Consider the following 12,187-nt stretch of genomic DNA (forward strand, 5'->3'; position numbering starts at 1 on the left):
TACCTGCCGGTTCTATGGCTAACCTTCTGCGCTCTGATTCCTACATTCTCGTTTAACAGGGGTTGTGTCACGTGGGCTATACTGTTGTTGAAGCTTCTAGAACACTGTACATGTGTGTGTATGTACTGCTTCTGGTGCATTCCTTCACTTAAGAGTTTGCAAGCCTGTTTCCCTTTGCTCAATTCTAGCTGACACACTTCCTATCTCATCCCCTGGTTTGGTGCTTCTATCTATCTATCTATCTATCTATGAGTTGTATTATTATAATACGGAGTCATGAAACAAATTCTGTTTCGCCTAGAGTCCTGTAGCTTGGTCAGCTTAAAGAGCTGTCCACTTTTTTTTGTCTAAAAACGGCGGCAATCCGTCAACTGGCTCTCTGGATGGTACCCCGAACATAGAAAAGTGATTTAGCCATCCTGTCTCAAGAACCACTTAAGCCAGGAAGCTAAAAGTTTACTGAAACATAGACTGAAGGCAGGCACAGTGCAGAAAGAAATATGGTGCTACTCGATTGATTATTCTCTGAGATCAGCTGGGGTAAAGAAAAAAAAAAAACGGAGTTTTTCCGTATATTTTGCATGTCACCTGATTTTTCATGAGGGATTATAGCTACAGCCACCAAACTTGGTCGACTAATAGACTATAATGCCTAAGGTTACATGCAAAATATCATTGACCTTGACTTCCAGGTCCCTTTAGAGCTCAGCTTCTAGTAGGTAATAGTTATGGGAAGTTATTATTTATCAAAATATTTCTTGGACAATTTTGCCGTGTTCTAGTTATTATTATTATCATTATTATGTGCGTTTAAGTACTTGCGTAGTGCGATGGGTAAGGATGGAAGTTTAGAGGGTGAAGTGCTTGGAAGGGTGCAACAAGGAAGAAAGGTTGCTGGTTCCTTGAAAGAAGTGATAAGGAACAGGGAACTGATCATGGAAGTGAAAAATTTACTACATGACAGTATTGTGATACCAACTCTAATGTATGGAAGTGAAGCTTGGACCTTTATGGAGAGACAGAAGTCAAGAGTGAGAGCAGTGGAAATGAGTTATTTGAGAGGAGCATGTGGAGTCACATGGAGAGACAAACTGACAAATGAGAAAGTGAAGGAGCGTTGTGGTGTGGATATGGATGTGATAAGAAGCGTTAGGAGAAACACAATGAAGTGGGTTGGACGTGGAGAGGATAGAGAGAGAGAGAGACTGACGAGGAGAGTGCATGTGAGTGAGGTGGAGGGGGGAGAGGGAGGGGGATGCCAAGGATGAGATGGAGGGATGAAGTGGAGAGGTACATGAGAGAGAGTGTGTGAGATGGGAGCAGGGCAATGAAATGGCGGGGGACAGGGCGACATGGAGGCGATTTGCTTGTGGGCACCCTTTACGAGATTAAGGTTGTTTGACAATGGATAGATAGATTGATTATTATAATAATAATAATAATAATTATTATTATTATTATTATTATTATTCATTATTTACAGAAGAAATATGTGCAGCATGTGATGTGGTGTGTGGAAGGAAGAGAAGACGGAGGGGGGTGCAAGGAACAGCGTGGTGGACTGAAGAGGTGAAACAGGCTGTGGGACAAAAGAAGAAAGCATACAATGAATGGATGAGAAATAGGGGCGTGGAAGAGGTTGAGAGGCGGAAAAGAGAGTTATATGTAGAAAGAAAGAGAGAGGTGAAAAGATTAGTGAGAGAGAGTAAGAAGAGAGTGGATGAGGGATTTGGAAGGAATTTGAGTGTAAAATGGAGGGACTGTAAGAAAATGTTCTGGAGAGAGGTGAAAAGAGTAAGACAGGGTGGAAGTGAAGTTAGCAGGGGAGTGAAAGATAAAAATGGTAGATTACTAGTGGAGAAGGGAGAAAACGTGAGGAGATGGAGAGAACACTTTAAGGAATTGTTGAACGTAGAGGATGGAAGTAATGCGAGTATAAGTGGCTGGGGAATGGCTGGGAGAAGGAGGGAGGTGAGAAGACAGGAAGAAATCAGTAGGATAGAAGTTGTGGAAGCAATGAAGAAAGTTAAATTGGGGAAAGCCCCGGGAATCGATGGAGTGTGTGGTGAAATGCTGATGCATGGGGGAGAAATAGTAGTAGAATGGATGTGGAAGATGTGCAGATTGGCCTGGGAGGAAGGTAGAGTCCTGGAGGATTGGAAGTCAGGTATAATTATTACCTTATACAAAGGAAAAGGGGAAAAAGAAGTGTGTGGTAATTATAGGGGCATTTGTCTTCTTAGTATAATAGGAAAAGTGTATGGTAGGATACTTATTGACAGAGTTAGAGAAAGAACAGAGAAATTAGTTGGAGAAGAACAGGGAGGCTTTAGGAAGGGAAGAGGTTGTGTAGATCAGATATTCATTCTTAGATCTTTAGTGGAAAAGTTTCTAGAGAAGGGAAAGAAGTTGTATGCGGCTTTCATGAATTTGGAGAAACCATATGACAGGGTGGATAGACAAGGATTGTGAAAAATGTTAAGAATATATGGAGTAGATGGGAAGTTGTTGAATGCTGTGAAGAGTATGTACAATGGTGCAAAGGCTGCAGTGCGTGTGGATGGTGAACTAAGTGAATTTTTCTCTTTGAAGATTGGGTTGAAACAGGGATGTGTCATGTCTCCATGGTTGTTCAATCTGTACATGGATGGGGTAATAAAAGAGGTACAAGGTAGGGTAGTGGATGTTGGAGTGGCCCTGGCGAGAGAGGATAGTGTTTGGAAACTCCCTGTACTGTTGTTTGCAGATGATACTGTGTTGTTGAGTGAAGACGAAGGGGAGCTGCAAGGCTTGATGGATGAGTTTGAGAGAGTGTGTAAGAAACGGAATCTAAAGGTGAATGTAGGGAAGAGTAAAGTGATGGTCTTTGAGAGAGGTGAAGTCAGTGAATGTACAGCGAGGTGGGATGGTGAGGAATTGGAAAATGTGACTACGTTTAAGTACTTGGGTAGTGTGATGAGTAAGGATGGAGGTTTGGAGTGTGAAGTGCTTGAAAGGGTACAACAAGGAAGAAAGGTTGCTGGTTCTTTGAAAGTAGTGATAAGAAACAGGGAAGTGAACATGGAAGTGAAAAAGTTACTACATGACAGTATTGTGATACCAACTCTAACGTACGGAAGTGAAGCTTTGACGTTGTTGGAAGGACACAAGTCAAGAGTGAGAGCAGTGGAAATGAGTTATTTAAGAGGAGCCTGTGGAGTCACATGGAGAGACAGGCTGACGAATGAGGATATAAAGGAGCGTTGTGGTGTTGATGTGGATGTGATAGGACGCGTTATGAGGAACACACTGAGGTGGTTTGGCCATGTGGAGAGGATAGAGGGTGAAAGACTGACGAAGAGAGTGTATGTGAGTGAGGTGGAGGGGGAAAGAGGGAGGGGGAGGCCGAGGATGAGATGGAGGGATGGGGTGGAGAGGTATATGAGAGAGGGGGGTGTGAGTTGGGAGCAGGGCAGTGAAATGGCGGGGGACAGGGCGACTTGGAGGCGATTTGTTTGTGGCCACCCCAAACGGGATTGAGGCGTCTGGCAATAGATAGATAGATAGATAGATTATTATTATTATTATTACCATCATCATCATCCGGACCTCCTTTCCCACCAAAGGGCACGCTGAGGAGTAGCAACGTCCAGACAGCACAAACTTGCCCAAATCAAATAGGTCACACTTCCATTCACATCATTCAAGCCCTCGGAATCCTGGCTCTACCGGATATGCAAAAAACATTTGCCATATTCTGCAGCTTCACACCGACTTATCCAATTGAGTCAATCAGAAGGCTTCTATGCCCAAAAGGGGTGCCAAAATCCTTGATCATGCACTTCTCCTCACAACATTCATCCAGCCAGCTCGATCTCCTGTAGTTCCCTAGCCTCACCGACTTCTATGCCTCTCTTCCTCAAACACTCATCCACCATGTCTCTCCTCCTTCTCCGTGGCCTACCTCGCCTCCTACCTCCTTCAAATTCGCTCAGGTATTCCAATTCACCACTCAATTGTTATCCATTCATTCCACATGACCATACCATATCAGGATACTCTCTTCGATTTTGGTGTCCACCGACTTCCTCACTCCGCACCTCTCACGAATCACATTATTTCGTATCCTATCCACCCTCCGTACTCCACATACATTCCTCAGCAGTCCCATCTCCACTGCTCTTACTCTTGACTTTTCATTTTCATGCCACACAATAGTCTCACACCCATATGTTAAAGTTGGCACCAACACTCCCTCATGTAAGCCTCGTGCAGCTGCAACACTCAAGCCTCTGTTTCTTATCAAGGCCTTCATTACACCAGCTACTTTTCTTCCTTGTGTAACTCTACTTTCATCATCTTTTGCACATTTTCCTCTCTTTTCTATCACTGTACCTAAGTATTTGAACTCTCTCACCAATTCCAGTCTCTCCCCATTTACTGTGATATCACACTCGGAGTCACCTTCTCTCTCAATAACCATCATTTACTCTTCTCTACATTTACTCTCAAGGGAGGACGCTCACAGACATCAGCAAAACTCTGCACTAGCCTATCAAGTTCTTGTCCGGTACTTGCAAGCAGTACGGTATTATCAGCATACAACAAATTTGAGATATTCCATCTATCACCATTCATTACCAACGCCATTCCTCTCTCCACTCTCGTGTTTTTACTTCTTTCATCACCCCATCCATATATATATTGAACAACCATGGGGACATCACACAACCTTGTAGCATGCCCACACTGATCGTGAACCATTAGCTTAGATGCCCATTAAACCTTACACATGCTTCGCTACCATCATAAAAACTCTTGGCAGCACCTAGCAGCTTACCAGCTACACCATACATGTGCAAAACTTTCCACAATCCCTCTCTGTGTACTTTGTCCTTATGCTTTTTCCGCTCCATGAATGCCATAAATACCTTATGGTCCTTCTCACAAGCCTTCTCTGGTATCTGTCTCACTGCAAATACTTGATCCACACATGGATGGATGGAAAGCTGATGACAGGGAGTGCTGGAGCTCCCGTTTCATCAGCCCTCAGGACTAGTTCCTGACCATCCCCCTTTGCTGAACTTTTTCAGTGTCTCAGTTACACAGAGAGTAGGCCAGCATGCTCTCCAGTACAAATTTCTCTATCTTCACCAAACTACATGCACAGTACACACTACACTTCCTATTCAAAAATCAACAAAAATGACGTCTATTAATCAGCCTCGGAGTCCCCAGGGGGGGGGGACCATAAATGCCCCCGCCATCTGCCCCTCTCCCGGTGACGACTCGAGATGCCTGGAACCACTGTCTGACTCTCTTCTTCTTCATTTCTGCAACATTCGCGGCCTTTCATCTTACTTTCGCTCTCTTGAGCACCACCTCTCCTCCTCTAAACCTCACCTTCTTTTTCTGACGGAGACTCAGCTGTTTGAGGCAACCGACAGCAAACCCTTTTCTGTATCCTCCTACTTTCTCTATACTCATTTCAAAGCCAAAGGTGGCTGTTGTGTATACATACGCAACGACTTATCTTGCTCTCGTGTTCCTGAACTTGATTCTTCTGAATTCTCCACACTCTGGCTTCGGCTTTCCTGTCATTCTCTGACTAAATATATCTGTGCTGTTTACTTATCCCCTAATTCTACTGACTATCAAAAATTCTTCGATTATCTTACTTCTACGATGGAACACATTCTGTCCATTTCTCCTTTCTCTGAAATCTCCATTCTTGGAGATTTCAATGTTCACCACCACCTTTGGCTCTCCTCTCCTTTCACGGATCCACCTGGTGAACAAGCCTACGTCTTTTCTATCCTTAATGACCTAGAGCAGCTTGTACAGCACCCTACCCGTATCCCTGACCGCCTTGGAGAGAGCTCCAACATACTTGACCTCTTCCTCACAACTAATCCTTCTGCTTACTCTGTTAATCTTTTCTCTCCGTTGGGCTCCTCCGATCACAACCTTATTACCTTAACCTGTCCTATCACTCCGGTACGGCCTGTGGACCCTCCAGGGAAACGTCGTCTGTGGCATTTTGGAGCCGCGAACTGGGAGGCCCTCAGGCAGTACTTCTTTGATTTTCCCTGGAATGATTATTGCTTCCATGGCCGTGAGCCATCTGAGTGTGCCTTGCGCATTACGGAGGTTATTCTCTAGGGCATGGAAGCATACATTCCTTTCTCATATCCTTTGACTAACGCAAGAAAGCCTTGGTTTAATCACACTTGTTTTAATGCTGTCCGCAACAAGGAGAAGGCCTACAAAAGGTACCGGAGCCAACCCACCCCTGAATCACATCATCTTTACGTTTCTGCCCGGAATCGTGCTAAGTCTGTTCTTCGCTCTACTAAAAATAATTTCATCCATACTAAATGCTCTCAACTCTCCAACTCGAATTCTTCCCGCTCCTTCTGGCACCTTGCCAAAAATCTTTCTAACAACTTTACCTCATCATCCTTCCCTCCTCTTTTCTACTCTGATGGTTCTGTAGCTATTTCTTCTACTGATAAAGCAGATCTCTTCGCACAGAATTTCTCCTCCAATTCCACCTTAGACGATTCCGGTGCTGTTCCTCCATCACTTCTCCCCTCTGACTTCCTCATGGCTGACATTAAAATTTCTTCAGTTCATGTATTTTCTGCCATCACTGGCCTCAGTACTAACGAGGCATATGGGCCTGATGGGGTCCCTCCTGTTGTTCTCAAGAACTGAGCTTCTGTGCTTACACCCTGCCTAGGCAAACTCTTTCGCCTTTGTCTGTCAACTTGTACCTTTCCTTCTTGCTGGAAGTTTGCTCTCATTCAGCCAGTCCCAAAGAAGGGTGACCACTCCCAACCCTCCAACTATCGTCCAATTGCTTTAACGTCCTGTATTTCAAAAGTTTTCGAGTCAATTCTTAATAGAAAAATTTTAAGGCATCTTTCCTATCACAACCTTCTTTCCGATCGTCAGTATGGGTTCCGTCAGGGACGCTCCACTGGCGATCTTCTCACCTACCTTTCAGACTCCTGGTCATCCTCCTTTCGGGACTTTGGCGAAAGCTTTGCCATTGCACTTGACATCTCAAAGGCTTTCGATCGAGTCTGGCATAAATCTTTAATTTCCAAACTGCCCTCCTACGGTTTCTATCCTTCTATCTGTGCCTTCATCGCTAGCTTCCTTTCTGGTCATTCTATAGCCGCTGTTGTAGACGGCCATCGTTCTTCTCCTAGATATATCAACAGTGGTGTTCCTCAGGGCTCTGTCCTATCACCAACTCTCTTCCTTTTATTCATCAATGATCTTCTAAGCTGTACATCTAACCCTATTCACTCATACGCTGATGACTCCACCCTTCACCTTTCCATTCGGTTCCCGCAACGCCCATCTCAACAGTTACTTCAAGAAACAAGGGATGAGGCTATGGCGCACCTAATGTCTAACTTGGCTTGTATCTCTGACTGGGGTAAAATAATATGGTTGTCTTTAATGCATCTAAGACTCAGTTCTTACACCTATCAACCCGACAAAATCTTCCGCAGGTATACCCATTAATGTTTAATAATATTCAGCTTAATCCTGCATCATCCTTGAACATGCTTGGGGTTTCATTTACTCAGGACTTATCTTGGAAAGATCATATTGCATCTCTTGTAAAATCTGCTTCCAAGAGATTGGGTGTGCTAAGCCGACTCCGCTCTTTCTTTACCCCTGCACAGTTGTTGACTCTATACAGAGGTTTTATCCGCCCCTGTGTGGAGTACAACTCTCATGTGTGGGGAGGCTCCCCACATACAGCTCTTCTCAATAGGGTGGAGTCAAAGGCTTTTCGTCTCATTAACTCTCCTCCTCTTACTGACTCCCTTCAACCTCTGTCTCTTCGCCGCACTGTTGCATCTTTATCTCTTTTCTATCGCTACTTTAATGGTCACTGCTCCTCTGAACTCTCTGCTTGCATTCCTGCACCTCTACGACGGGCGCGTAGCACCCGTCTGGCAGCAAATTCTCATCCCTTTTCTGTCCAACTCTCTAATGCAAGAGTTAACCGTTACTCCCAGTCTTTCATTTATGCAACAGGTCAGCTCTGGAACTGTCTCCCTCTATCTGTATTTCCTGCTGCCTATGCTCTCCAGTCTTTCAAACGCAGTGTGTCCAGGCATCTCAATATGATCGGATCTTGAATTTGGCTCTCTATTGTATTTTGTTTTTCTCTTGGAGGGAACTGTTACTGCGGGCTCATGGCCTTTGGTTCCTTCTTCCTCGCATAAAGAAAAAAAAATCCTCTGCCATTCCTAAAGCCACCCTGTTCATGACTCACTAGGACTTCTAATATCTCTCTTACTTTCTCTTTAACCCGCCCCGTCCCGTCATCGTATGGGTACGTTGCAACGATTTACATTTGCCAGTTCCGGCGACGTACTGGTACGTCGTGCAATTGCTAAGCGCATAATTTTGACAATTCTCAAATTTCGCGCTTGATTTGCGGTACGTATCCTCGCATGACCTTCCCCTACCTGCCACCAGGCGGGGACACTCGGCGACCCCGCGCGACCCGCGCTAACCCGCCGCTCGTCCACTCACCTGATAGCAACGGTCCTGCTCAGACATGGCTAAGAGAGATCTCTCAGAGGGCGAAATTCAAGCTGCCCTGGACGCCTTTACAGGTGACAGTGATTCCCCACTGGACGACGAGGTTGTGGATAAAGATTATGTGCAGCCAGAGGAGGATGAAACCACCAGCAGTGATGAAGAAGTCCCGTCTCCCAGGAAGCAGCAGTACGTGACTTACCGTGCTGCTACAGAGGGGCAGCCGGCCAAGAAACCACGTGCAACATCCTATGCCCAGCCCCAACGTGATGTGGAACCAGATTTCGATGACGAGAACGAGGACGAGGACTGAGTCGTGGGACGTGCTGCCATGTGGTATGGATGTGAGGTAATAACTCATCGTGGCCCAGAGTGCACACCACGTTGGATGAGCAGGTATGGGCCTAGTATTTTGTTTGGGGAGTTAGGAAGTGCCGTGGAGGGAGTGGGGAGTGAAAGGGAAAGTGCAGGCAGGAGTATGGAAAGTGAGAGTGACATGAGTGAGTCATTGCTCTTACTAGGTAGTGTGAGGCGGTGGAGTGTATCACGTGGGCGAGTGCGGGTGCGTTCAGTATCACATGGGGTTGTGATGGAGGGGGAAGGTGGGGAGGAACCACTCCCAAGCACGTCTTATGCTCCCCAATATCCCCTAACACGTGGTCGAGCTAGGGTGCATGAAAAATCATATGGTGTTGTCATGGAAGGGGAAGGTGGGGAGGAACCACTCCCCAGCACGTCTTATGCTCCCCAATATTCCCCTACTTCATCCCCACAGCCCCCTAATGTTCCTCAAGGCCGTAAGGGTAAGGGAAAGGGAAAGGGTAAAGGCAGAGGGAAGAGGAGTGAGAGTGGGGAAGCCCTCCGCACTCCTTCTCCCAAACCTCCCCGACCAGGATCTCCTCCCCACCCAGATGAAGGCGATGATGGGGATGATGGGGATGAGGGATTTGTGGGAAGGAATTGGCAGGATGGGAGTGATTTTTCTCCCCTCATTCACCCCTTCACTGAGCAGGGGCGCTCTGGCTGCATTGCTCCCGGAATTCACCGTAATTCCACCAGGTTGGATTTTTTCCACCTGTTTTTTTAGTGAGGCATTCATGGAGCAGATTGTTTACCAAACCAACCTTTTTGCAAGCACCCAGACCCTTGAGAGTGAAAGATTGGGAACAAGGAGTAGGCATTCTATCATATATGATTACCCTGTCTCCCTTTCAGAAATGTTCCTATTTTTTACCCTGGTCCTTTTGATGGGTATTATACAAAAGAACAGAATTCCGGCTTACTGGACAAGGGACCCTGTTATGTTTACCCCAAAATTTGGGCAAGTGATGAGCCATAATTGGCTTCAACAAATTCTAAGTCGCCTCCATTTCTATGATGCTCATGATCCTGCAAATGTGAACGACACAGATAAGATGAGGCGAATTAGGTTGGCCTTTAATCACCTGAGGCAAACATTTCGTTCATTTTATCCCTATAAAGACCTCGTCATAGACGAGAGTCTCGTGTTGTGGACAGGTAATATTTCATGTAGGCAGTATATACCCAGCAAAATGCACCGTTTTGGGTTCAAGATCTTTGTTATGTGCAACTGTAGGACTGGATACGTGCAAGACATAGTCTTGTACACCAGTGCACAGACAGACATAATAGAAGATCGCAGTATTGGACTGTCGGGAGCAGTGGTAAAGACAATGATAGAAGACTACCTTCATCGTGGTCACGTCCTCTACCTGGACAACTGGTACACTAGCCCACTTCTCGCTCGTTATCTTCACATGCATGAAACGGGAGTCTGTGGAACCGTGAAGGTGAACCGGAGTCACATGGCCAAGTTAGGGCAGAAACTTGCCAGGAATGAGGTTGTCTTCTTCAAAGCCAATAACATCCTTGCAACTGTGTGGAACCATAATAGAGAAGTAAGCCCCTTGTCAATGGTTCACCACCCCTTGATGCACCGTACTGATTCCGTTGATTACCGGAGTGAGAACAGGCATCACATTTGGAAACATGAGTGTGTCATGGACTATACCATAAACATGCGCCTGGTGGACCAGTCAGACTCCATGATATCGACGGTAGAGTGTGCCAAGACCACGATGAAGTGATATAAGAAACTGTTCTTTCACTTGCTAGACATCACTGCTTTGAATTGCCACCGCCTTCACGCCATGACAACAGGAGTTCAGGAAATCTTTGAAGGGTTTGTGAGGGAGCTCACAAGAGAGATGTTTGCACGTTATGCTGTTGAAAGGCCCCAACATCGCACCCGCACTGCCCCTATTGCCCAAACTCCCCTGAGAATATCCGGCCGCCATTTCCCCACTCCTATCCCTCCCCAGCCAGACAGATCTAGGCCCCAACGCAGGTGTCGTGTGTAGCAATTCCCGGGTGAGACTCACCACACAGAGGAAGGACACCCACTACGAGTGCGTGGAGTGTGACGTGGGTCTCTGTATTCACCCATGTTTCAGTGAATATCACACACTGATGCAATTCTGATATGGTGTGAATGCGATAGGACGCTGAAACTATGAAGTAAATGCGACAAACAGACGCTCAGTGAATTTATCAGTCATGCTGATCTCCAAATATTAGTATAAAGGGCATACAGGTAAAACATAAGTGCAAAAATTGTATGTAAGTGTATAAATATGCTGTAAGTGGAAACATACGTAGCGAGGATTTTATGATGCGATATTCTGTCGCTCAGTGCAATAAATACGGCCCGTAAATATGTAATTATTATTATTGAAAATGCTAACGGGTATAATATAAGTTCAAATTATTGTAAGTGCTGAAATATATCCTAAGTCAAAATATTCATAGCGTGTGTATAAAGATGCGATATCCTGACGCTCAGTTGAATGAATAAGGCCTGTAATAATGAAAATAGAAGTCAACAAGTGGGAAAGTGTGTAATATATGTGAAGAATTAGTATATAAATGTTTGAGTATAATGTTGGTCGAAACATTCATTGCGAGGATATTTTCATGCGATATTCTAACGCTCACTTGAATAAATAATGCCAGTAAGTATGTACAGTGCAGTATAGGGGTGTAAACGTGTGTAATGTAAGTGGGAAAGTATAATTGGAGTGAATAAATAAAGTAGAAGATGAAACACGAGTGTTTGAGATTGTGCTTGCTACGTGAATATGGGCTAGCATATCGCTAAATGCCCTCGTAATGAATGTAAATAGTTGAAAACATTTACAGTGATGGAGGAAAGGTTCTATGCAAAGGGAAAAATAATAGGAAAGTGATAAAACAATTGGGTATGTTGAAATACGAGTCATAGCGAGTGTGCTTAGTAAGCCGATGTTCGCTAAACTTATGCTGCATATCATCATAATGAATGAAAACATCTGAAAACACTTACAAACAGTAGAAATTGGTAAAATGTCATTAAAACAGAAGTATACAAGTAGAAAAAATGATATGTTGACTGATACAATAAACTTAGCATATAGCATGTTACGACTCGTACCTAACTCACTATGCTCGCGCAATGGTACAATGCTTATTTTTCATATATATATGTGTCCGAAATCCATTATATTGCTACTGTTATTGTTTATTAGTTCTATCTGTCTATCTGTCTATTGCCAGACGCCTCAATCCCGTTTGGGGTGGC

The sequence above is a fragment of the Coenobita brevimanus genome, chromosome 32, assembly GCF_032717465.1.
Source record: "Coenobita brevimanus isolate Jiangsu-jjx chromosome 32, ASM3271746v2, whole genome shotgun sequence".
Taxonomy (NCBI): Eukaryota; Metazoa; Arthropoda; class Malacostraca; order Decapoda; family Coenobitidae; genus Coenobita; species Coenobita brevimanus.